Source organism: Arvicanthis niloticus, chromosome 3 (genome assembly GCF_011762505.2).
Source record: "Arvicanthis niloticus isolate mArvNil1 chromosome 3, mArvNil1.pat.X, whole genome shotgun sequence".
NCBI classification, from domain to species: domain Eukaryota; kingdom Metazoa; phylum Chordata; class Mammalia; order Rodentia; family Muridae; genus Arvicanthis; species Arvicanthis niloticus.
In genome coordinates this window covers 59,074,955-59,100,811 of record NC_047660.1, presented here as the reverse complement: position 1 = coordinate 59,100,811, position 25,857 = coordinate 59,074,955, and the positions used below count along the sequence as shown (strand labels likewise).

The 25,857-nt window shown below is 44.0% G+C and overlaps 1 long non-coding RNA gene across 1 annotated transcript; it reads left to right on the top strand.

Annotated features, from left to right (window-relative positions):
• The first annotated feature begins 11 nt into the window (after positions 1–11).
• On the top strand, positions 12–18,845 carry LOC143441711 (uncharacterized). Its single transcript, XR_013109338.1, has 5 exons — positions 12–421; positions 12,838–12,951; positions 14,985–15,178; positions 17,460–17,606; positions 18,590–18,845. It is a non-coding gene; the product is annotated as an uncharacterized LOC143441711 (long non-coding RNA).
• The last annotated feature ends 7,012 nt before the right edge of the window (positions 18,846–25,857 follow it).

Sequence of the window (25,857 nt, the reverse complement as noted above, 5' to 3'; positions counted from 1 at the left end):
CGAGGCTGCGCCGCCCGCCGGAGTCCTGGCAGGTGGCTCGGGGGACCCGTGCAGGGCTGCGGTGCTGGGTGCGGGCTCCCGGAGGAGATGGGTGCAGCTGGGCGGTTCTGGGCCCCAGCCACTCGCTACCTTATCTCCTTGCCTGTCCCTTGTGCTTTGCAGCGGTGGATCCTCGACTTCCTTCCCTTTTCGTTAGCAGCTTCTGCTCTTTTGTATCCAGCCTGACAGGGTCTGCATGGGTCCTTTGTGCAATAAGAATTTCCAGGCTGAGACCTGAATTTCAGAGAAGTGCTGGGTCTGCAGCTCCTGTTCTCAACGGCATGTCACAGTCTGGAGACCTCCAGAATGCTCACCCACCACACACATCCACTCCCACGACACACGCAGTGCACATTCTACATGCAAACAAATACATTGAGAGGTAAGGGATGACTGGCCCAAGGTCACTGGGTCTGCTTTTGTTTGATTTCTTCCTCACTTAATGTTTAAACTGAGTCCTGAGCACAGTTCTATAGGGGGGGTAGTGAAGAAGCCAGATAAATCTTTACTGTGTCTGATGAAATCTCGACTTTAGACTAAAAGCAGAAAAACAAACCAGCCAACCGCATTCTGAGCCTACTCTTGCAGAAGGGGTCATTACCTTTCTTTTTACATAAAGTGGGGGAGCCTCTGGGGCCTGGAGGACTATGGAGTGATGGGCTGTGGGAGGTAAGAAGGCGGTTGGCTCAACACGACTCAGTAGCCGGTGTTGGTTCAAACTTAAGGAGTCTGACCACGAGAAGTTTATTTTAAGCATACTTAGCACAGCCTAATTTGGTGGAAACTATTCTGGTGATGAACTCAATCCCACGTGCACAACAAAGCATACATAAACCTCCTTAAGGAACAAAGTCAGCTAAATACGGATTGGACGTGACTACATAAGTCCATAAAGATAGGTTGCATAGATTGAGAAAAATAGGTTTTTTTTATAAGAGTCTGGGGATGGGTCTGGTGCTGGGAAAGTCTCTGGCCACATAGAAAAAAAGGTCACCAGGCTAGGAACCACGGTCAGCCTTCTGGACCAGTAACAGGTATTAATTCTTTCCTTTGGAGGAACGGCCTAGTGTCTTTACAATCCCAGGCTCTCCCAAGTGGGTTATCTGTGAGCACAAACACCTCCAGGCCACCTGCGATAAAGCATGGACTCAGGGTAAACATTGTTTCTGAGAAGAAACGACTCTTTAGCAGAAAGGTCCAAGAAAAGGGAAATGTGTCAAGTGTGGAGCAGAGTGAGCTTCAGGGCAGCAGAACTTCTCAGCGAGTCTGTCCCAGGCTTAGGTTGATCATTGCACGGAAGGTGTTAAAACCGTTCATTTATTATTATATATGTTATCATCATCATCCCCCAAACAGGAAACAAGGACCATAATTTGATGAGAATAGAAAGAATAGACAATGGTCATTTGTAATTGTTCTTTGATTTCACGGAATCACAGCATAAGATGGGCTTATTGCTCCTGTCTTTGTAGGTACCTTCCGGTTACCAAACTGTCCAACAGTTCTGGAGAAGTGTGATGGCAGTAGCATAGGAAGGAAGGCGTCTTAATGCGCTGGGGTGGCCTGAGCTCACTCCTAAGTATAGCCAAGATGACTTGAGACTGGTGGTAATCCTCCTGCCTCAGCCTCCCAAGTGTGGGGATTACAGGTGTGAGGCATCATGCAGGTTTGTGGGAGGAGGATTAAGGTAGTTCACTTGCCACGATGCAGGAGAGACTGTCGAGGGCAATTGAGGAGTGTGGCACTTATCTCCATGGTAAATGCCCCTTGTTGCCTTTGCAGAGCTGGAAAGATTAGATTGGCATTAGCCACAGAAGGCAGACCTCAGTCCCGCCATCCGGTGGTAAGAGGAAACAAAGACGCACAAGATAAAAGCAAGCAATGAGCAGTCACAACATCCAAGGGCAACATAAATCACACATAAGCTGTGCTGACTCTGAGCAGAAACCCTTGTGTCCTTGCCAGAGGTAGTCAGTCTGGGCTGGAAATACGGAAGATTTACCAGCAAGAGGAGTGAAAGGCAGACATAAAATCCAGAACAATGGGAGAGTCTGGGAGACATGTTTTATCTCTACTGTATGAAAGCAGAACTTTCAAGATAATTGCCTCAATTAATTGGCCATGGCTGCAGGTGTTCCCAAACCAGGAACAGAGCAGCCCACGGGGAAAGGAACGAGGCCTTGGGAGAGCCAGCATCACTGAATTTGACTAAGCCACCAGCTCTAGAACCATTTCTTTTCGAAATGTTTGTGTGTGTGTGACTTTTTATAAACAAACCTGCAACCTTTTTTTAAAAAAAGACAATGGCGTGTGGAGAGCACATTAAAATATGGAGACAGATAAATCTCAAACTAAACACCCCAGCACTGGCCTGTAACCCACCCCAATTCTCTCCATTCCTCCTGTCCACAGACCAGCTCCTTCCTCACCTCCTTCCTCTTTCCTTTCCCCCTGTTATTTATAGACCGACAAACTAACAGTCAACTCTGACAGCATAGGATAAAGGGTCTTTGATAGGAGATAACTTCGTGCAAATCTCATTCTTGTACAGATTCTTATTAAAGATTCCATGGAAGCATTTTGATGGCCTAATTCCTGTTGGAATTCTCATTTTGATTTTCTTTCTGAGAGAGAGCAGTGTCCCAAACTGCACACCGAGTAAATATTTAGTAGGCTGCCACTCAAGGGTGGTAGTGTAGGGGTGATGTTTACAGGCACTGTGTGAAGATGTGTCTCTGTCCTTCCTTGCCTGCCTAAGGCACCTTCTGATTGGTTAATATAAAAAGCATATGGCCTATAGCAAAAGGCAGAATAGAAGGTGGGACATCTGGCAGATTTAGGAACTCTGGGAAAGAGTGAGGCTCAAGATTCACCAAGACACAGAGGAAGCTGGACATATGAAACTGAGGAGAGGTAACCAGCCAGAACTTGTGGCAGAACTTGATTAGTATAAATGGAGTAATTGAGTTACGAGCTAATTGGGGACAAGCCTAGCTTAAGGCCTAGGCATGAATTAATAAAAATAGCTTTTGTGTCATTATTCAGGAATTGAGCAGACATAGAAGAGCTTATACAGTTACATAGTAGTCAAGGAGACTCTGCCATCTATGGTTTTATACACCCATTCACATTCATTTCTGGCATTGATAATGGCCTGCCTCTGGCGTCTCTCTACCCAGGCCTGTTGAGTCTTGTTGAGTCCTGGTGAGTGGATTCCAAGAGCAGATATGTCAAGAGACAGGGTCACGCATCCTGACCTGGCCTGGGAATGCATGCTGCACTACTTCTTACACATCTTGGTTGTCCAAACAGTCACAAGGACCCAGTCCTCACAAGCAGGGAGCAGAGTGACAAGATTCCGAAAGAGTTGGAAAGATTGCTGCAGCTGTTGTGGAGAAATACAATCTCATAGAACTGGCAACATGCACATTTAAGTTTGATAAAATACAGGAAACCACACTGTAAGATAAGATAGACAGAAAACTTGGTGAGCTGTGTAAGTCCTCCACATTGAACACTTGGCACGCAGGTTCCCAGGGAACACACTAGGAGCATTTATGCAAGGAGACTGTGGTGGTGGCAATAACTAGAGAAATAGCTCTTTGAAACAGAGCAGAGAGTCTAGAAATAGACCCAGAGCCATATGGTGAAGTGATTTTGGTAAAGACACTAAAAAGCAAGTCAGTAGAATGGAGGCAGTCTTCTCAGTAGATGATGGAGTGACACCTTGATGTCCAGACTGGGGAAGAAAAAAACAAAACTTTAACCTTTTATTCATGCACCACACTTACAATGAATCACAAATACTAAAAATAAGGTATTTCAATCTTATAGAAAAAAAACATGGGGCAAGCTGTCATGCAGGGACATGCAAAGTGCTAGCCATAAAAGTAGGCATTCATAGCAACAGAAATAAAGCTTCTACTCAGCAAACAGCAAGGCAAGATGAAGACAAGGCAAGCCAAAGACTGGGAAGAGAATTAAACAACAGGTAAATCAGGCAAGGGGTGGTATATGTGAAAATTCCTGTATATGTGTAAATAGCTGTATATGATGTGTAAATACCTGTATATGTGTAAATACCTCACACAAATCAAACTTTAAAAAAAAAATGGTCAAAATACCGGAACAGACACCAAATGGAGACAAGCAAATAGCACATGGTCACCTGAAAGGTGACAAATGTCTGCAGTCATCAGGAATGTGCAAATTAAACAAATAACCTAACCTGCTGCAATGGTCAGCATGTCCAAATTAAAAAGTAATTCCAAATATTGTGGAGAATGCTGAGCTACCCGAGATTATATGTTGTTTGGGGGATGAATTGATGTAATCACTTAAACAAACAAACAAAGACCTAGTGGTTTCTCATAAAAATGAATATATATATTCCCTATGACTAAGAAATTCTACCTTCAGATACTTACCCGAGAGAAGTGAATGTGTATTTCTACAAAGAATCCTCAAACATAAAATTAATAGCAGCCTTGTACATGATGACTCCAACTTGGAAACACTCCAAACACCCATCAACAGGTCAAAGGATGCACAATTGTGGTCTGTTCCTAAAATGGAATGTGACTCAGCTACAAGGGTTGAATTAGCAAACAACGTAGATGAATCTAGAAATTCATGCAAAATGTCTCGGAGTGAACCCTAGACAGTTGGATTCAAAACAGTAGATTTTGGAAATTTACTGGGAGGGGAAGGGTCTCGAGGGAACATTGGTCATGGTGGAAACCTGCTTAAAGGGCAGATACAGGGTGTGTATGTTAGGACTATCAGACCATATAGTTAAGAGGTCCACATTTCACAGCAAGTTATCTTGACCTTTAAAATACTAATAGAAGAAAAGACATTTTTAAATGCTAAAGTATTCGTGTTATTTGGAGAACAAGCTCAACGAGCAAGAAGATGTACAAATAAATTTAAAATAACCCTGAGTTATTTTTTAGTGTTTAAAGTTAGTGTGCAATGGGACTTGCAGTTCCGCTGTGGCCTTTTCAAACATTTTCTCCTTTCCTCCCTTTCCTCTTCTGTCCTCCTTCAGCCCCTAAATAGCCCTTCTTTCCTGCTAGTTGGTTTTTATACTGAGACAGAGTCTCACTGTATTGTCACCTGACTGGTCTGGAACTTGATATATTGACCAGACTGACCTCCAGTTTACAGAGATCCTCCTGCCTCTTGCCTCCTGAGACCTGGGGTCAAAGGTGTGCACCGCCATGCCCAGCCAGTGCGTTCTATTATATTAGCTTATACACGCGCACGCGCGCACGCGCACACACACACACACACACACACACACACTTAAGCCTAGATTCTGCATATGAGAGGAAACGTAGTATTTTCCTGAGCCTGGCTTGTTTTTGCTTAACCTAATGATTTCCTGTTGCATGCATTTTCTTGTAGATGTCATTATTTCATTCTCATAGCTGAATAAAATCCTATTTTATTCACATACCACATTTTCTCTACCATTCATCTGTTGATGGTGTAGCTGCATCATATAATAGTTTTCTTTTTCTTCTTTTGAGGAAATGCTCCATGCTGATTTCCATAGTACCTGCATCCGTTCACATTCCCACCAGCATGTATAAAGAGAACCTTGCTTCTCTTTAAATACAAATGTTTTAAGACTACTTGATAGATAGAAAAAATATTTTAATGTACTCCTTTAAATGTTATATTAGTTTTATGTGTATGGTGTTTTGCCTGCATGCATGTATGTATGTATGTATGTATGTATGTATATGCACATGTAAATGCCTGGTACCTGCAGAGGCCAAAAGAGGTCAGATCCCCTGAAACTGGAATGATGGATATCTTTGAGCAACCATGTGGATGCTGAGAATTGAGCCTAGATCCTCTGGAAAAGCAACAGTGCTCTGAATCACAAGCCATTTCTCAGCCCCTATAATATAACCTTTAATGAAGAAAGGGTAAATGCCTGTCATGGGGCCCAAACTTGTAGTCCCAGTACTCAGGAAGCTGAGACAGGATGATCTTGAGTTAGAGACCAGCCTAGGCTATATAGAGCAAGATCTTGTCTCAAAATAGGGGAATGGAGGAGACAGACAGACAGAGAATTATATTTACCCATTTTAATACATATATAAAGTATGTAAATACTTGTCATCATCAGTATGTCTTCATATTACATATCTACATCCACATCAAGAAAAGCTTTTGGATCCTTCTTTATACTTTACATTTAAATTTTTCTTTTTATTGCATTTGTTTATTTGGTGAGGATGAATACATGCCACAGAGTTCGTATGGAGATCAGAGGATGATCTGCATCACTGATAGGACCCATGTCTGTCCTGGTGGGTTCCCACAGCATGCATCTATAAAGCATGAGCAATTGCCCTTCTCTCAGCCAAGGACTGGTCCCTGAATGCCTGCAGAGACCAAGATCCACAACTACTCAAACCCTTGGTATAAAATTGTGTAGTATTTGTATAGACCCTGTATGCTTCCTCAAGAATAATTATCAGATATGTCCAACCTATGGCCCACAACCCACATGGGTCCCAGGATATTTGTAAAGATGGTCCAACATTTTTGTAGATGACAGCATCATGTTACAATGTCAAAATGGTGTCTGTCCCCATCTCTCCTAAGTGGATTGATACCTACAATTCAAAGGGCATACAAATAGTTATAATGTTGCATGGTTTGGGAAATAATCATAAGAAAACAGTCTGGGTGTTCAGCACTGAGACAATTGGCTTTGTCTGTTTCCCATCTCTGATTAATTGAATCCATTATAGGATGCAGAACCAACGGATGAACAGATACAGCTTCAATTTCTATCCGCCATTAAAATTTGCTGGAGCAGGTCTTGATGGCTCAGTGGGTTAAGAGCACTGGCTGCTCTTCCAGAGGTCCTGAATTCAATTCCCAGCTACCACATGGTGGCTCACAACCATCTGTAATGGAATCTGATGCCCTCTTCTGGTGTGTTTGAAGACAGCGACCATGTATTCATAAACATGAAATAAATAAATCGTTTTTAAAAAATTTGCTGGAGTGTGCACTATTGGTGTGTGCACAGTTTCACACCTACTCACATTAAAAGCCTAGTGCACATATTCAAACTGTGTGCTGGAAGCTGAAGTGAGTAGATCCCTCTGGAAGGACAGGCAGTAAGCTATGAAGCTACAGGCTTCTCAATTCTGAGGTCTCTCCTTTGCTCTCCTAGCTCGAAACCACCAGGGCGGCCACATGCACACATTAATCCAGCTTATACTAGAGGTGCCAATGACAGTGACAGAACAGTGGTGGGCTCTGTCCTGGGGCAGGTGGAGATACAGCACCTTGGCTGTGTCCTTGGATGTAGGAGCCATCTTTAAAGTCAGTCATTTCAAAATTGTTATTTGGGAATGGAGAGATGTCTCAGCAGTTAAGAGCTTTTACTGTTCTTGCAAAGGACCTGAGTTCAGTTCCCAACACTCACATGGCTCACAACTATCTGTAACTCGAGTTCCAGGGATTTAATGCCCTGTTCTGACCTTCAGGGCTCCTGGAGGCACATGGCACACATTCATACACTCAGGGACACAAATATACATGAAAGAAATAATTTTTAATTTTTAAAAACTGTGTCATCCTGGATGAAAATCCTCACACTTATATTTACCTTTTCTTAAGAAATTGAATTTATGTGACTCTTTAAAGTGACAGGTGCTTTCTGTGTTTATTGTAGATCACATGGTTTGCAGTGCAAGGGGACAGAAAAAGTGACTTTTGAAATATATAGTATTCAAAAGCTAAATCCAGGGTCACATCCAAGTTTTGAGTCTATAAGTTCTTTGAAATAAAGGGTCATTGAAAGATGAAAGTGCTGGTCCCAGGGCAGCTTCCCTAAACTACAGCAGCGTGGCCCCCTGGCAGTTGGGAAAATGCACAGGAGACCTAAGGGGCTGGAATGTTGTACAATCGAATTACATGAAATTACCAAGAACGCACTGCTTAGATGAAGAGGAAAGGGGAAGGAGAATGCCAGAGGACAAAGCCTGAGGAGGAAGTGAGGCTCCTGGACCTCTTCAGATTTGGCTCTGAGAGCAGATGCAAGCCCTGAGGAGAGCAGATGCAAGCCCTGCTTGCGGCTTTGGGAACTGAGCTTCAGCACACAGAAAAGCACTCAGCACTGTTCGATTCCTCTGTGTTGATTTAGCCTGATGCTGTCAGTTACAATAAACATGTCTCCATCCCCTCCATTATCTGGGCTGCAGCTTAATGTAGAACATGAAATTAGGAGAGTGGGGAAAAGCTCAGACCACCCTATGCTGAAGGAGGATCCCAGTGAAAATGATAACTCACTAAACATATAAAGGCATGTGCGCACACACACACACACACACACACACACACACACACACCCTGCTCCTCCTCCTTTCTCTCCTCAGCTTCACCAAAGGCCATGAAAGTGAGATCAGGAGGAACACCCCTGACTTGGTAAACGAGCTCCCCGATGGTGAGAATTTCTTACATGGGCAAACTTTGGAAGGTATTTTGTGAAATTAGCATTGCACAGTTGGTTTGCACTCAGTGCCATCGTTTTCATGTGGTGAAAATACTTTAGCTCAGTGTCCGTGTATGCCCTCATCTTTTCCCTACTGTTTTCTGATTTCTTTCTCTGACTAACATGAGATAGCAAAGGGTGACATGTTTCAGCCAAGGCTAGTTCCTTCTGAATAATTTAACCCCCAAAACACTGTAGGTGACATTTTTGCAGAATGGAGCACACTCGGGACCTTCTGAATACACGGGCCAGTGAGGAAGAGGAGGATCCAGAACTCTGTAGGTCTGATGTAGACCAGACATGAGTGAGACATGAGTCATGGGAAATTCAGAGGCAAGATAGAGGTGCCTCCCCCTTCTCAGAGGAGGAGGGGTGGGGAAGATGAGGGAGGGTATGTATTGGAGGGGGGGTACTGGGAGGAAATGGGGCTGTAATTGGGATGTAAAGTGAATAAATAAATCAATGAAAAAAACCAGATAGGTTCCCTGTATACTGCTTTTTTCATCCCATCTAGCCCCCGACCCACTGGAGAGCAGGTAGCCATGGCTGCCAGAGGTTACCTGAACTCAGCCTGACAGGACAGAAAGCAGGTGAACCCCACTTCTGTGGCTTTTCAGCAGCAATTTTTGGTACTGCACGTTTGACTACTTTCCAGAATGGATCCATGTATTCCTCCCCGAAAAACAGTGCCAATATATACTATCGCATTGGTGACTGAACTTTAGAAAAACAAGTCTGCTGAACACACTCAGCCAAATTCTCCTCTCATGTTCGGGAGAACAAGATGCTGACTTATGAATAAAGGGTAGGTAGGAACTAGTGGGATGTGACATGCCTGTCATCTCAGGCCTCGGGGTGGAGGCATGAGCATTGCTGACTTCCAAATGTGGGAGACTAGAGGACTCATTTGCTGAAGGAGGTTACCAGGCCCATGGCCCAGAGCAGTCAAATAAAAGCAATGCCACCTCTTCCTGCCTCCGCTGAGCTCACCCCTACCTCTCCCTCCCTTCTCTCTACCTTCCCTCTGGCTTCATCTGCAGGCTCCAGGACTCCTGCATTCATATGTCTGTCTCCTTCCAGTCCTCCCTTAGAGAGAGGAGAAAAGCTCACATCATGGGGAAGACCCAACCATAAGGATTAGACAACTGGAAAGTCACACCTTCGAGAAGGCCAAGGGCACACACAGAGAGTGCCACTTAAGCAGAGTCCCCTGAGAGCAGACAAGCGCCCTTGTGATACAGCCAGCGGCTCCTCTAACAGTGTAGCCAGACAAGGGTAGCACATGCCTATTTTAGAAAACTTGCATAGCTTTGCACAGAAAAATTATGTATTTTTCATGTTTCTTGGTGATAGCATTCATTTTGTGAGGTTTTGGGGGATTTTTGTTGTTTTGTTTTGGTTGGTTGTTGTTGCTGTTTGTTTTTAAGACAGTCTCGGGATTTCACTATGTAGCCCTGGCTTTCCTAGAACTATGTAGATAAGGTTAGCCTTGAACTTATACTTATGCCTGCCTATGCCTTCTGAGTGCTGGGACTAACAGCATGTACCACCATGCCTGGCTGCCACTGATATTCTTAAGTCTGTTTTTCCCTAATTAGTACTTTAGTCACACTATATTTTGATATTTTTATTTCAATGTATTTTGATTTTTTTTCCTTTGAGCTGAGCATGGGATTTCCCATGCCAAAACCAATTATCTGCTCAAGACTCTTGAATGTTAAAGCTTTCAAACACCATGGTTAACTTACATCAGTGGTTCTCAACCTTCCTAATACTGTGACCCTTTAATATAGTTCTTCATGTTGTAGTGACCCCCAACCATAGAATTATTTCCACTGCTACATCATAACTGTAATTTTGCTACTGTTTTGAATCATAATGTAAATCTCTGATATGCAGGATATCTGCTACATGACACTTGTGAAAGGGTAGTTCAATCCCCAAAGGGGCTGTGACCCGAAGGCTGAGAACCACTGACCTGCACAGAACTGATGAGAGATCATGGTTCTCAGAGAGCCAAAGCCAATGAAGAATCAGGGCAAAGCTCTCCCTCTTTGGTGTAGATACAGGATGGCCACTGAGCCACCTGCTGCTCACACTGTACCCTAGTCACATTTCCTGGACAGAGCTTGAGGGACCAAGACACCATAAGCCACTAAGCCCACAGGGATCAGAAGAGGCTGTCCACAGTGACAACCACAGGTATATATCCCAGGATATAAAGGACCAGGAAAGCAAGCCTGCAGAAGACAACGTGCTTCGTGCTCCCAAACTCTTTCCAGTCATCACCTGAGACACTGCTGGGAAAGCAGTACCATTTATAGTTTTGTTCTTTATTTTCATGGTAAGGTTTTCCATCCTAATGAACAGCTCCACGTGCTCAAGTCACATCAGGAGATGCTCTTGTAGCAAAGTGTCTTTGCTAATGTTTCACTGCAACTTTGCATTTAGCAGTGTTCAGTGGGAACAGTAACCGGAGAGCCAGGGGATGACCTCACCATAGCTTACTTCCCTCCCCTTCTTACTTCCCTCCTTCCCTTTGGAATTTCTCAAAGTTTCCCAATAGGCGTGTACTTCTTTTCAGAGCAGGGGCTGAGAAGTGCTAAGATGGCTTATTAATGGTTTGGGGGAATGAGAGATCTTATTTTTAAACAGAGATGTGCAGTCTGGACCCAGATCGTTCTCATCCTTCACTTATTCTGTGTTTCTCTCGGGATGTTGAGAGGAGAAAGAAAAAGACAGGTAAAATATTCCTAAACTATTATGAACTCGGCAGAAGAAAACTATAGCGGGCAACTGGGGACTCAAAGATGGGGCTAAGGGACATTCTGCTTGCTGCCTTATAAAGCCACCAAAGTAATGTGGAGACAGGTTGTGTTCAGGGGCAGGTTGTTGCAGGACCTGATAAAACCATTACAAAGAACTCACTGAAAAGCCACATCTGTCTCTTCCATTGGCAACTGTGGTCTTAACTTCCAGAAGGTGAAGTGTTTATGTGGCCCTTCTCAGGAATGGAGCCATTTGGCTTCCTGAAAGAAAAAAAAAAAAAAAAAAAAAAAAATCCCAACTGAACCCGTGATCTAAGTCTTTCAGACTTAAAGACTGAAGGGACACCAGTTAACAAGGTGACCACAGCAGCAGCGTTAGGGCAAGTGGACAGTGTGCCCTGTGTATGTCCTGTCTAGTGACCACTCAAACAAAAAGTAACGTTAGTCTAGTGCCACATACATGAAGCACTTTGTGATTCTGATTTTCAGCCACTCCACTATACCCTTTTGGAGACCTTTTCTATGACATTTAAATTTTTCAGGATTGTTTTCCTTTCTCTCCCCCTAGGCCAAAGAAACAGTGTTTGTTTAGACAGGCTATATGTAGCCCCAACTGGCCTCAAACTCTGACTTTTTCTAGAGTTCTGAACTCCAGGCATGTGCCACCCAGGCCCTGCAACAGAAAGGGTGTTTTGCAAACTCTCAGCATCATCCTAAAGACCTGTAGGGGGAAGCAGATTTCTATTAAACACCCCCGTCCCCAACCAGGCCTGTGACATGACTCAGAGGGTAAAGTGTATGCTGCCTACCCTGATGACTGAAATCTCATCCCTGGGTCTCAGATGGTGGAAGGAGAGAACTGACTCTCAAAAGTTGTCCTTTGAGCTCCACAAGTATGCAGTGCTATGTACACACACACACACAAAATAAACACATAAATGTAACCTCACCTCCAAATGACCAACCAAGGCATTTGTCTGCTTTCCCCATGTGGTGATTCAATGACCCCCAACTTTTGGAGCAGTCCTATAAGAGATGTGTACTTTTCTCTTGGGGAATACAACTGTGAGCTGGTCTAACCATTTCGGTTTCTCTGTGTGCTAACAGAATAATAACCATCCTGTTCTGAGGGGAATGGGTAGGCCTTGGTTATGGACATACCTATCAAATGGCAAGTGATGTCTATAAGAGAAAAAAGTGGGAGTCAAGGGCAGGGAGCAAGCTGAGTGAGCCTTGTGGGGAAATCGGGGGATGGGTACTTAAGTCTTTGCATCAGAGACTGTCAGCTTAGAGAGCACCCAGCAAAATGGCTAAAATCACAGACTTGGCTCTGGGGAGCTGAAGAGAGGATTCAGAGGACCTGAAAATCGTCTGCACCATGAGCTAGAACGGTACACGCCACAATCAAGCTATAAATAGATGACAAGCTTTTGGGCTTGTCATCAGCCTCATCCGCTGAGACAAGGAATGAATGTATTAAAGAAAGCCTGCTGTTGTTTCTAGATCAGACTACAGTGTGCACAATCTAATCATCCTGGCAGCTGTGCACTCAGAAGCAAACATTCTGGGACAAAGGATTCTGACTCAGCCCCTATCCTGGTCTGCTGCATGTCACAGGTAGGAGTTACATAATACTCAGTCCATCTACAACTTATTTCTTATATTTCTGCACTTGTAGTCAATTCCTTCTGCTCTTTTTAATGTTCCTTTCTGATCAGGTTAGCAAAGGCCCAGTAACATTGAAGATGACCACAGTGGAAAATAGCCCATGGGAGTGAGTCCTGGGCCTGATAAGTGACTACCACCAAACCTCTGAAAGCATTAAAGTTAGTTTATGGAAAAGGCAGAGTCTTAGTTAGGGTTTTACTGCTGTGAAGAGACACCATGACCAAGGCAACTCTTATAAGGACAGCATTTAATTAGGGCTGGCTTACAGGTTCAGAGGTTCAATCCATTATCATCAAGATGCATATGTGGTAGCATCCAGGCAGGCATGGTGCAGGAGGAGCTGAAGACCTCTAGGAAAAAATTGTCTCCCAGGCAGCTAGGAGGCAGATCTCATTGCCACCCGCACAGTGACACACTTCCTGCAACAAGGCTACACCTACTCCAACAAGGCCACATCTCCTATAGTGCCACTCCCTGGGCCAAGCATATTCAAACCACACCTCTCCACCACAGGTATGAAGAGGGTGAAGGAGATTGGAGACATTCTAAAGAAAAATCCGTGAGTTAAAATGAGACCCGTGAGCCCTAAGGAAACTCATAAGATGGGCAAGGATCCCCGAGTTAGTATTTCCCTGAGAAACTCAATAGAAGTGGGAGAACTGAATCCCTGGATAAGCTGGAAATCTCCAAAAAGAAAAGCATGCCTGAAGTAAAAATGACAGTTTCTGCTGCAAAAGGGGTTTGTAATAAAATATGAAAAAGTTACTTAGAAGTCCAACTTAGAGAGCAAGAAGATGGAAATGATTAGTCATCAAAAGGGTCACAGCCCAGAGGGCCAAGTGAGCAGTGGCCACCGACAGCTGAACCTCCACACAATGTTCAGCTGAAACTGAAGGATGAATGGAATAGTCTGTATGCACTGGAAAAATTGAAGACAAAGGGGCTGCAGACCTCAGATAACCTGAACACAGAAAAATAAATAGCAGCTTCCAGGAAAGGTACAACCAAGTTCCCGGCCCCAGCCTTTAGGAGACTGGGGAAGTCACCATGGAAAAAGACATAAAGAAAGCAAGGTGCAGGTGTGGTGGTTTGAAGGAAGATGGCCCCATAGGCTCATAAGTTTGAATACTTAGTCCCCAGTTGGTGGAAGTGTTTGGGAAGGATTAGGAGGAGGTGTGGCCTTGTGGGAGGGGATGTGTCACTGGGGTGGGCTTGGAGGTTTCAAAAGACTCACACATTCCGAGTGTGCACTCCTCTGTCTCCTCCTTGTGACTCAGAACGTGAGCCCTCAGCCACTGCAGCAGATGGCAGCCACCATGCCTTCACTCTGCCAGCGCAGAGTCTAGCCCTTGGGAAACATAAGCCCAATTAAACTGCTGCTTTAGTGCATTGTTTTATCAATGCAATAGAAAAGTAAGTAAGACAGAGGGTTTAAGAAATACCTAAAACTGAGGCAGCATGGTACAACATACCTGCAATTCCAGGAAAGCTGAAGAAGGAGGAGTATGAGTTAAAGGCCAACCTGGGCTACTAGGAAAGACTCATCTCAAAAACAAATCAAAATAAAACCCAACAATTCAAAGAAAGCTCCTTCCCAAGGGTGGCACTGCTGAGAATGACTGTTGATCCCTAGAAGCTCTGAGCGCAGAGCTGGACCATGTGCAGGGCCTGAGGGGACTGAGATTGGCAAGTTTTCTTTTAGAGAGTTAGTGATGAAATAAAAAAAAAAAAAATTAAAGCTGGATCCTAGCAGGTTCAATTTTCCAGGGGGGGGGGAAAGTGTGCTATAAAGAGATATAGGACCCCTGACCTCTTAGCATCCCCACAAAAAATAACATGTAATGTCTGATAAATCTATTTTATACGTACCAGGAATTTAAATTGAACCAGGAATTTTCTGCACTAAATTATTCACAAGGTTTCTTCTCACCTACACGTGACCCTTCATTATTCTAGGCTAATAGCACGATTTCCTTTGCCAGGACACAGTGGAAGACATTCTGAGAGATCCGAGATGAGGCCTTCCACACGTTCCTGGTTTCCGATGATACCTTCTTAGGATACCATCCTTAGCACAAATGGCTGCCTGGTCAGAGGAACAAGCTACCCATCCAACAGAGCCCTGTCACCAGCTGACCCAGCATCTAAATGAAATGCGGCTTCATGGAGGAGCCAGGTGAGACACCTGAGGATCCATCCACTCAGCAATATGAACAAACTTACAAGCCACTGGAATCCTGGTCTTTAGCAATATTTGTAATATTTATAAAAATTGTTATGGTTCTTGTTGTTAAGACAGATGTACATGTTATAGGACAGTTAAAAATGTGCAACTATGCAAACCTACTGAGGGAAACAACAACAACAGAGAGTAAGGGCATTTACACTAAAGAACTCAGTGCACAGTCCCCACCTCAAGAAACAGGAGGGAGCCCTAACACGGTATTCAAACAAGACCCAGTGTGTCCTGGTGCTTTGGGCATGGCTTGGCAGAAGAAACCTTGTAAATAGGAAGAAGTGAATAAAATCCAACTAAAATGAGGACATAAATTATAGAAACAGGTAACATATCAAAAATGAAAGTCAAATTAATTATTGATTAGCAAAGGAAGAACAGAGTCAAATGAAAATTTTTGTAAGGAGAGTTAAAAGTAGGAAAACAGTCAAGAACATAACAAGAAATTAACAGATAATAAGAAAATGCCGATAGGAGGGTTGAAGAGATGGTTCAGGAGTTAAAAGTATGTATCTCTCTTCCCCAAGACCAGAGTTTGGGTGCCAGCATCTATGTATGCAGACTTACAACTGCCTGTAACTGCAGGTCCAGGGGAGCTGACATCTGTTTTGGCTCCTGTGAACACTATACTACAATTAAATATAAAATAAATCATATAAAAGTTTTAAAAATGTTGAAATGGGAACCAAAAATTAAGGTCTGGCATGTGTATTGACATTAGAAAGGACTGCAGTTTCTTCCAGGCTAAACTGACAACACAGAGAATGCTCTTCAGGGCAAACAAAATTTGACTACCCAAGTAGACTAGTTAGAGGTAGGCAAAAATAAGGATGATGACCTAAGTAGTATAGCTGGTAAAACAGTATGAATAGGGTAGATACAAGGACTTTGTACACTGATAATCAATATGTCTTCTGGGCTTCAAGATGGTTCAGCGGGCCACCAAGCCTGACAACTAGATTAAAACTTCAGGATTCACATAGTAGGAGAGAACTAAGTCCTACAAGCTGTTCTCCAACCTCCACACATATAATGGTATGCTTGAGTGCATATGTGCACACGTACATGTAATTCTAAAATAAAAAAAAGAAGATATACCTTCTTTTCTACTCCACATAGAACAACCAGAAAAAAAAAAAAAAAAAAAAAAAAAAAAAAAAAACCTGGAATAAAGGAAGCATGAGAGGCTGGGAATATAGCTCAGTGGTAAAGCATTTGCCTAGAATGCACCAAGCCCAGGTTCAAGTCCTAGCAACACACACACACACACACACACACACACACACACACACACACACACACCAGTAAGCTCCATAAAACAGTTGACATTCAAGCAGTGAGAAATGAACAGGTGATTCATTTAAACTGTGCTGAGTTTCCAAGAAAGAAAGGGGGGAGAGAGATTTGATTTCTTGCATCTCATACACAAATTGTCAAGACCCAAACTACAGTAATGCAACAGATAAGAATACCCGATGCCTTGTTAAAAAAACAACAACAAAAACAAAAACATTTAACACCTTTTTCTTAAAACTAGGTAAACCCATAAAGAAAAAAATGAATACCAATGACATTAAAGCTGAGAATTTCTATCCATCAGAAGACATCATAGATAGGGAAAACAAGGCACAAACTGGGACTATGTATTTGTCATCTAGATAACCAGCCAGAGGTGAACAGCTGGAATCCTTACGTCAATAAGAAAGAGAAAACCTGAGTTTTAAAATGAGCACCACCTAGAGGACACCACTGGGACCCAAGTAGGTGGGCAGCAGTGGAGGGGTCTCTTTGCTGTGTATGTCAGTGAGGGCGGGAACTCGGAAAGATCACCAATACGGATTCACAGGGAAAAACAATGTGTTCCACTGCATCCTCACATCAATGGCTTCTGACCACAATTAGAAGTAGCCTGTACCTGAGTGCAGGGTAAGAAACAGCCTGTACCTCATTCAACACAGGAGTTCAGCATGCTCCTGTAAACATGTAAAACTGGTTCAACAAAATAGCCCTTGCTCTTACTATGTGGGACACATGCTGGCGTTTTCTGGTTTTTCACATCTTTTACATCCTCGATGTAGGATTCACACAGCCTCTCTGATTCCTTACCCCAATGAAGATCCAACAGCTTTCCCAGGGCAGAGTGTGCTACTGTTTCTTTTGAGCCTGCAAGCTCCTCTCTTTTGACTTCTATTTTGAGCCCATGGTTTTTCTTCACTTTCAGGAACCTGTCTCAGTTTGAGACAGTGCCCAGATGCTCAGATCACACATCCATCCTCTCGGCAAGCAGCTGTTGGAGTCAACAACCTCAGTCGCAGTGTCTGACTTCTAGATTTCAGTTTTGCCATGGTAACGTCTGTGAGGTCTCCAGGTAAGCCAGTACTCATTCCCTAATGTTTACAGCATCTCATCGGTGGCCTCCTACCAAGCACACACAGACCTGGGATGAACAAGCTTCCTGGATATATAGATGAAGGTTTGGCTGAACTCTGAAGCCTTCCCATACTCCTAAACCACCTTTGTTTCTATAAGGATGCTGTTGCCACTACCCACTAACCTGACTTTCATGACTATCATAACCCACAGTTTGCAAAAACACCTTCAAAGAGAACCTTTCATCTGATGTCTCAGGGACCCATTCATGTCAATCATTTTTCATAAAAGGAAGTAATGTAGAGTCAAAAGGCCTGCGTTCTGGAGATGGGGTAGTTAAATGTTCACGATGGATGATTATAGGGAAGTAAAAAAGTCATGAGCTGTGCATGAATACAACAGGGGTAAATATTGGAAATGTCAGTGAGTGCAGGTGATTTGTAAAAGAAACAATATACTCTCATAATTCTCAAAAAAATGAAATATTTAGGGAAATATGCATACATGGTAAAGCTATTTTTAAGACATCAAAAAATATATAAAGCTAAAATGTAGGGCATTGGCTAATCCTCTCAAGAGATCAGGTTAGGCAAGAGGACAGTTTCAATAATATTTTTAGATATTTAAAATTCATACATGCATATAATATGTTTAGATCAAAATCCACCCTCAGGTTTCAGTATTTACCTTGTTCAGCTTTCTAAATGGAATACTGATTTTATCAGTAGTTTTCTTTTTAGATTTATTTTACTTTATATGGGTACACTATAGCTGTCTTCGGACACACCAAAAGAGAGCATTGGATCCCATTACAGATGGTTGTGAGCCACCATGTGGTTACTGGGAATTTAACTCAGGACCTCTAGAATAACAGTCAGTGTTCTTAACTGCTGAGCCATCTCTCCAGCCCAATTTTATAGTGTTTATCAGAATTCCTCAGAATTTGTAACCATATTATCCTTATTTATTATATTTCTACAGTCTCTCTGCCCCCACCCCTCAATCCAATCCACCCCTGAATGGAAGAACGGTCCAAGATGCTGGCACATAACATGCCAAAGAAGAATGACTAGCCATATCCACTGGGCTAATGGATTCCTGACTGCAGCCTCTAAAGGGGGCAAAGCACCCGTTCTCTACTGAACCTCTTTACTCTTCCCCTACCTGCGGAACCAATGGATACCTTCCTTCCACTCTAAAGCAGAGAGCCAAATGCCAACATGCTTGGGGGGGGGGGGGGGGGGGAGGGCGCGGGAGGACTGAGGGCCCGCGAGCCATCTACAAGCCGTGTGCAGCACTCAAGCTGTTAGTGATTCCCACTGCTCCAACCAGACTGGAGCACGGGAACCTTGACTGAGTTCATTCTGTGCAACACCGATGGGGCACTGGGCTATGAGAGACAGCCCGGGGAGCCCGGGGGGCGGGGGGGGGGGGGCAGTGAACTCAGTCTGATTCTGCGGGACGCAGGGCTCTCGAGTGGGGACTCCCAGGCCCGGAGGCATCCGGGGGCTGATTGGTCTTAATTCTGGGGCTCCGGCAGCTCTGGGGCTCTGGGAGGCCGCAGCAGAATGGAGACGAGGAGCGTGCAGGCGCTGTGCTGGCCTGCCCACCGAGAGAGTCAAGGGGGAGTGCTCACTTGTTCTACTTGCTTGGCTTGAACGGCACCTCCCATGGCTGGAATGCAGAGAAGTCCTCCATGATGCACTACGATGGCAGGCCTTTATTTTCATTGCAAATGGTAGTTGAATCTGGATGTGCACCCCCACTTAAGCCAGGTGGGACCTGACTTAAATAGGAAAGGAGAAGGAAGGAGGGACTGGGAAAACAATACTTAATTAGCTATGCCCTCTGGCCTTTAGGTAACTCATTAATATGGGAATCTCTCGAGGCCTGAGGCTTGTAGTCACACCCTCTACCTGTGAAGAGTGATTGCCCTATGTGACTGCAAGGCACAGGTCAAATGGAAGTCTTAGGCCACGTAACAGGACCCTGGGTTCTGGGGGCGTGGCCAAACACCTGCCGTCGCCCCATTGGGGTCGAGGTTGGAGGCCTATGCCACTCGAAAAACCAAGACACCCTTTCACGGCCCCACACATCCTGTCTGTGTGAACCTCTACCATGATGGCAACTGCTCTTCTGTGCCTTTCTTGCCAGGAGAGACTGAAAGCTTTAAAACCATGTTCAAAAAGAATCCTTCCTTGTTTCTGTAGTGGTGGAAGCCACAGTGATAACAATGTAACCAGTACAGTTAGGAGAAATAATCAGAGTCAAGACATTTACCCCATTCCCAAGTTTGTTTTCTTGTATTATTTAAACACTGTATGGCTACTTCTCTGTTACTGTGATAAAATACCATGATCACAATGACATAAGGAGAAAAGATTTTATTTTGGCTTGCAGTTCCTTAGGATGAGTCCGTGATGGCAAAGAGGCAGGACTAGGGTTGGAGCAGGAAGCTGAGCAGCCACTTCTTCAAACAGCAGGCATGAGCCAGAGAGAGCAACTGGAAATGGCATACGTCTATGAGGGTACAAACCTTTCAACTCTCAGAGACATACATCCTCTGACAAGGCCATACTGGGGACCAAGGGTTCAAATACATGAGCCTAGAGGGGCATTATTATTCAAACCACCACATGCGTTTAACATTCCTTCTTGTCCATTGGTATGCCATTGTATCTCTTTTGGGTTTTGTTGATGGTGGTAGTTGTTATTGCAATTAGAATATACTTAAACTTTTATGTCTATGTAGTGTTCATAAATTGTAGGAATTTTAGCAATATATATTTCTTGGCCCTTCCCTAAGTGTCCTTTGTGTTGAGTATCCTAAGCACTATCAGACAATACTATAGTTTTGAGTCTATATGTGTTTGAAAGCTATATGTGTTTTAGAGAGCTAAATAAAATACAGTTTCTATTTGCTATAATCCTTTAGCATGAAAGAATTTCTTTAATGGTTCTTGAGATGTGACATTCTTTTACATAAAAATGTTTTGGGAAAAGAAAAAAATAACAAAAAAAAAGAAAAGAAAAGAAAATGTTTTGGGGCTGGAGAGATGGATCAGTGGTTAAGAGCTCTCTTCCAGAGGTCCGTTCAATTCCCAGCAACGACATGGTGGCTCACAACCATCTGTAATGGGATCCAATGCCCTCTTCTGATGTGTCTGAAAACAGCTACAGTGTAGTCATATACATAAAATAAATTTTAAAAAGTCTAAAATAAAAAAAGAAAGTGTTTAATGTGCTTCTCTGAAAGGTGTTTTCACTGGGTACAGAAATTCTGGATCCACAATGTGAGTTTCTTGTTTAAAGTGAATGTCCTACTGCCTTACATGGTTACTGATGAGAAGTCTATGACTATTCCAATTGCTTTCCCACATATGCCATTTACATCTTTCCATGGTGGGATTTTATTTTATTTTTGGCTTTAGAGGCAGTGTCTCATGCAGCCCACAAGAGTTCCAAACTCACCATGGATTTGAAGATGACCTTGATTGAATTGCTGATCCTCCTGAAGGCTGGAAAGGTGTGTGTCACTGTGCCCAGCTTCCCATGGAAACTTTAAAAGTTACTGCCTCTCTTACGTAGTTTAATGATGATGTATATATAGGTGCAGGATCTTTCAATTTGCTGGGCTTAGAGTTAGGTTATCACTTCAAATCCATAAATTTTTGCCTTGATTTCACCAAGCATCTGGCCTTCATATATTGTCCCTGGCTCACTATTTCTCTCTACTCTGCTTGAGATCCTTTTATATTTTTTTTACACATATTGACTTGTATGTGTGGGCCCATGTGGGCCACAGTGCATGTGTGGAGGTCAGAAGACAGCATGTCAGAACCCCTTCCACACGTATGGTGGTTTGAATAGGAATGACCCCCATAAACTCATGTATTTGAATGCTTGGTCATTAGAGAGTGGTATTTGAATGCTTGGTCATTAGAGAGTGGTAATCCTTGACAGGAATTAGGATGTGTAGCCTTGTTGGAGGAAATCCAACACTAGAGGTGGACTTTGGGGTTTCAACTGCCACAGCTAGGCCCAGGGGCTCACTCTTCTTCCTGTTACCTGTGGATCCTGACGTAGGACTCTCCTGCATGCCGCCATGCTTCCCACCATGATGATAGTGTAAGCCAGCCCCAACTACATGCTTTCCCTTATCAGAGTTGCCTTGGTCATGGTATCTCTTCACAGCAACATAACACTAAGACAATATAGGCCCCTGGTCTGACCAAACTCAAATCATCATCAGGCTTGGTAGGAAAAGCCTTAGCCCATTGAGCTACCTGGCTGGTCCTGTGTGAGGGTCTTACCATACATGTACTGGGTACTTTTTTTTTTATGGTGTGCCACAGATTCCTAAAAGTTTGAATATTTTTTCCATCGTTTTTCTGTGTTCTTCAGATTTGACCCTTCATACTGGACTTCAAGCTCATGTGCACCAGTTGCACATTCACTTTCCTGCTGTTTACACAGTGACTTGTCACTTATTTCTAATGTGCTCTAGTTCTCGATGGCTTTTCTTTCTCCAGTTGGATTTCCTGTTCTGTTGTTTCTATGGGTCTCTTTGGCATCATGGGGCATCTTCCCTTGAGGACACTTCTTTGGTTCTCTGTAAAGGTGTCATGCAAATGTGTGCTGTGTCCTGGGCCCTGACAGTGCTACACCACATACCCAGGCTTCTGTTCGAATCCTTTAGAAAATACTGATGCCTGTATATCAATGGTTCATTGTCCTGGTTAATCGCAGGGCTTCTCCATGTTTGCTTCCTGGCTTGCATCTGCCCTGCACACACATGGCTTGGGGTCCATGTGCAGAGTTACAAATTTCCCTTCTCTGACTTTCCCTCCTAGGGTCTCTGTCCTTGCTCAACATACACACTCCAGTACATAGGGTTCTCCTGACCAGAAAGACTCAGAAGCTACTATTGGAGTTTAGTCATCTGAATCACATGGTCATACAGTCAGCCACTGGAAATTGTCCCTAGCATTGAGAAGGAAAGAAATATTAAAAAACAAACACTCCCCAATAAAAAAAAAAAAAAAAAAACCATAACAATGGGATACTGTCCCTGTTGTGGACCGCTCTGCCCCACACTTGGGGGCTAAAATGTTGGGGACCACTCTATCAGATGTTAGAGCCCACACTGCCCCAAGCTGCTCCTGTCCACGGGTCGGGGTTCAGCAAGAGAGAGAGTGAGTATAGACTCGAAGAATGGAGACCAGACAGAGTGTGATCCAATCCCATTTATTCTTCAGTCTCTCTTCTTCTCTCCAAGTCCCTAGTTCCTAGTACCAAGTCTCAGGTCCTGGGCTTTGGCACCAAGTCTCAAGTCCTAATCCTAGTTCCAGCTGTAATAAGTCTCAAGTTCCTGCTGCTAGTCTCTTTTCCAGTTCCAACTTCCAAGTGCCTTCTTCTGGTTCCAAGTTACCTTCCAAGTCCTAGTTGCTTTCTTCTGTCTGCCTCTTGCCTTTTATATGTCTCACTTCTAAGTCACGCCTTTAAATCACGCCTTTAAGTCATGCCCTTAGGCTTTGTCTCTAAATCACACCTTTAAGTCACACACCTTTAATCTCATACACCCAAGGGAAGATCCTGGGTATCTAAAACAAGATGTTATCAGAGTGTGCTCAGCTGTTGTAGGCTGTTGTAGACAAGTCTCTTGTCAGGGTATATTGCTCAAGATGGCTGCAAGGATGATAGCCACCTTCTGTCGACTCCCCACATGTCCCTATGAAGTCCCAGGTTCTGTTCCTTCTACGATCTGTTGAACACTTTCCAAAACCCTCGAGTTGGTTTCTATGTTCTGTACAATTACTGTTTGTCATCAGTGGGTAGAATGGGGTGTAATAGGCACCATAGGGCTCCCCACAGCCTCCCAATACCTGACTCTAGTCAGCCTTTCCTCCTCACCACTCACCCAATCACATGTAGCAAGGTGGCCAGAGATGCCCTCTTACCTTCCTCTGGCTGAACAAGCATCCCATGAGTGCTTGTGGCTCTCTGCCCACCATTCTGACTGGTTCACGTTGGACAGTCCCAGATGGAGCCGCTTTCCTAAGTTACCAGTGTCGCACCCCCGCCCCCCTTGACCAGCAAGGAAAGACGCTAGCAACCAGATCCTTCTCAACACCTTTATTGAAGCGCTTCATTCATCATTTACCTGGGGACCTTGAATACCCGGAGCAAGCTGCTTATATGCTCAGCCCTAGTGGGGGGGGGGGGGGGGTTTGAAATGCACGTGGAGGTGCAGGATTAGTCAGAATTGCAGTCCTTCATTAGCATATCCCACTCAGGAGGGGTTGGTGCCAAACTGAGTTGGCCCAAGGGTGATCGCATGCGCAGTGCACTTGTTTACCAGTAGATCATACCGGAAGCCAGCGCCATCTTGACCAGCTGAGTCGGGGCAGCGGCCTACATACCAGTCCCTCTGCAGATCATCCAGCCTGGGGACTCTCATGCTGCTATCACATGTAGGCCTCTCTTCCAGACCACAGGATAGCTCATATGAAGTGCTGGCTCACACCCTCAGCCCCCTCACTTGCTCCTGCTCCAGTCTCAACATTTTCCACTGATTTCCACTACCACATGGCCCAACACTAGGAATAAAATCCTAACATTACCTTTGACTCTCTTCCCATTGGTACCCGACATTCCATCTGCCAGATCCGTCTCCAAATACCCACAGTTCTTTGGCTTCTTTTTTTAAAAAGATGTTTTTATTTATTTATTGTATATGAGTACACTGCAGCTGTTTTCAGACACACCAGAAGAGGGCATCGGTTCTTTGGCTTCTTTATTGTTTACCACAGCTTGCTCCAAGCACCCTCTGGGTTGTCTGAGTTACAGCCTGTCAACTCATCTGTTCTGTGACTGTGTTTGACTTTACTGTATTTTAATGTGGGTTTTGCACATTGGAGCCTAGTGGCCACCCTGTAATTGTGCAAGTTTGTGCTATTTTTCCAACAGTAAGTGCTCACAGCTCTGCGTCACATGTTGGCTTCACTACACTTTAAACACTCTCAGTATTGTTGTGCTTTGATGAAACATCTCATGTTACTCCTGCAATTGTTTAGGAGAGGGACACAGTCACCCCACAGAGGGTGATAAATGCAATTGACAAATGTGTGTTCAGACTACTCCAACTCACCTTCTCCAGCACCCCTGTTCTGCAAACACTGAGATGAGGCCAATTAGCGGCCCTACACTTGAGCCCTATATCTCTCTGTGCTCAACTATTAAAAGAGTCTCATGTGACTGACTTTAGGTCAACAGCTAGATATGGTTAGGCTTAGCGAGAGAGGCATGTCAAAAACCAAGAACAGCCTAAAGGTCGACCTCTGGAAAGAGACAGCCAAGCTGTGAATGCAAATGTAAAGTCAAATGCCAGTGAGCACTCACGTGATAGGGATGTTGGAACTGTCTTGATACAAGACCAAAGCAACCACTACATTCCTTTAAACCAAAGCTTCATCCAGAGAAAGGATCCAATTTTCTTCAATTAAATAAAGGCAGAGATGGCTGGCAAGATGGTTTAGTGGGTATAGGAGCTTGTTGCCAAGCCTGATGACCCAAGTTCAATCCCTGGAGCTCACTCCGTAGATGTCAGAGCAGACTCCTACACGTGGCTGTCTTATGCATATGCATATCCTGTGGTACAGTATCCCCAGTTGCTTTGTCTTGTCGCTACTAGCCTGAAGTGAGCAGTTCTCCTCCATTGTGGACTCCCACTGGCATGTTCTGCCCAAGCCTATGAGGCCACATGACCACGAACTGAACCCTCTGAAGCTGTGGTCAGATAGTATCTTCCTAGAGTTATTTCTTTTGGGTGTTTTGTCATGGCAACAAGAAGCAACCAGTAGAAGCAGCTGGTGCTGGGGTAGAGGCTGTGTTAAGTTGTCCAGATCTACATGAGAAGAATGAGCAACCCTTACACAACAGGCTTTCAATGTTGACAAAGCACCCTTCTGTAGGAAGAGAATGCCATCTTAGACTTTCATGGCTGGAGAAAAGGCAACGCAAGACTCCAAAGCTGTGAAACACAGGCAGACCCTCGTGTTAGAGGCTACTGGGACGCTTGACTTTTACAAATCAAAGCCAGGATCGTTTACCATTCTAACGTCTTGCAACAGTCAGAGATGAAACAAAATCTACCTGCCTGTGCCCGTAAATGGAACAACAAAGCCCAAATGGTAACAACCATTTAGAGTTCAGTGACTATTTCAAGCCCATGGTTAAGACCTCATGCT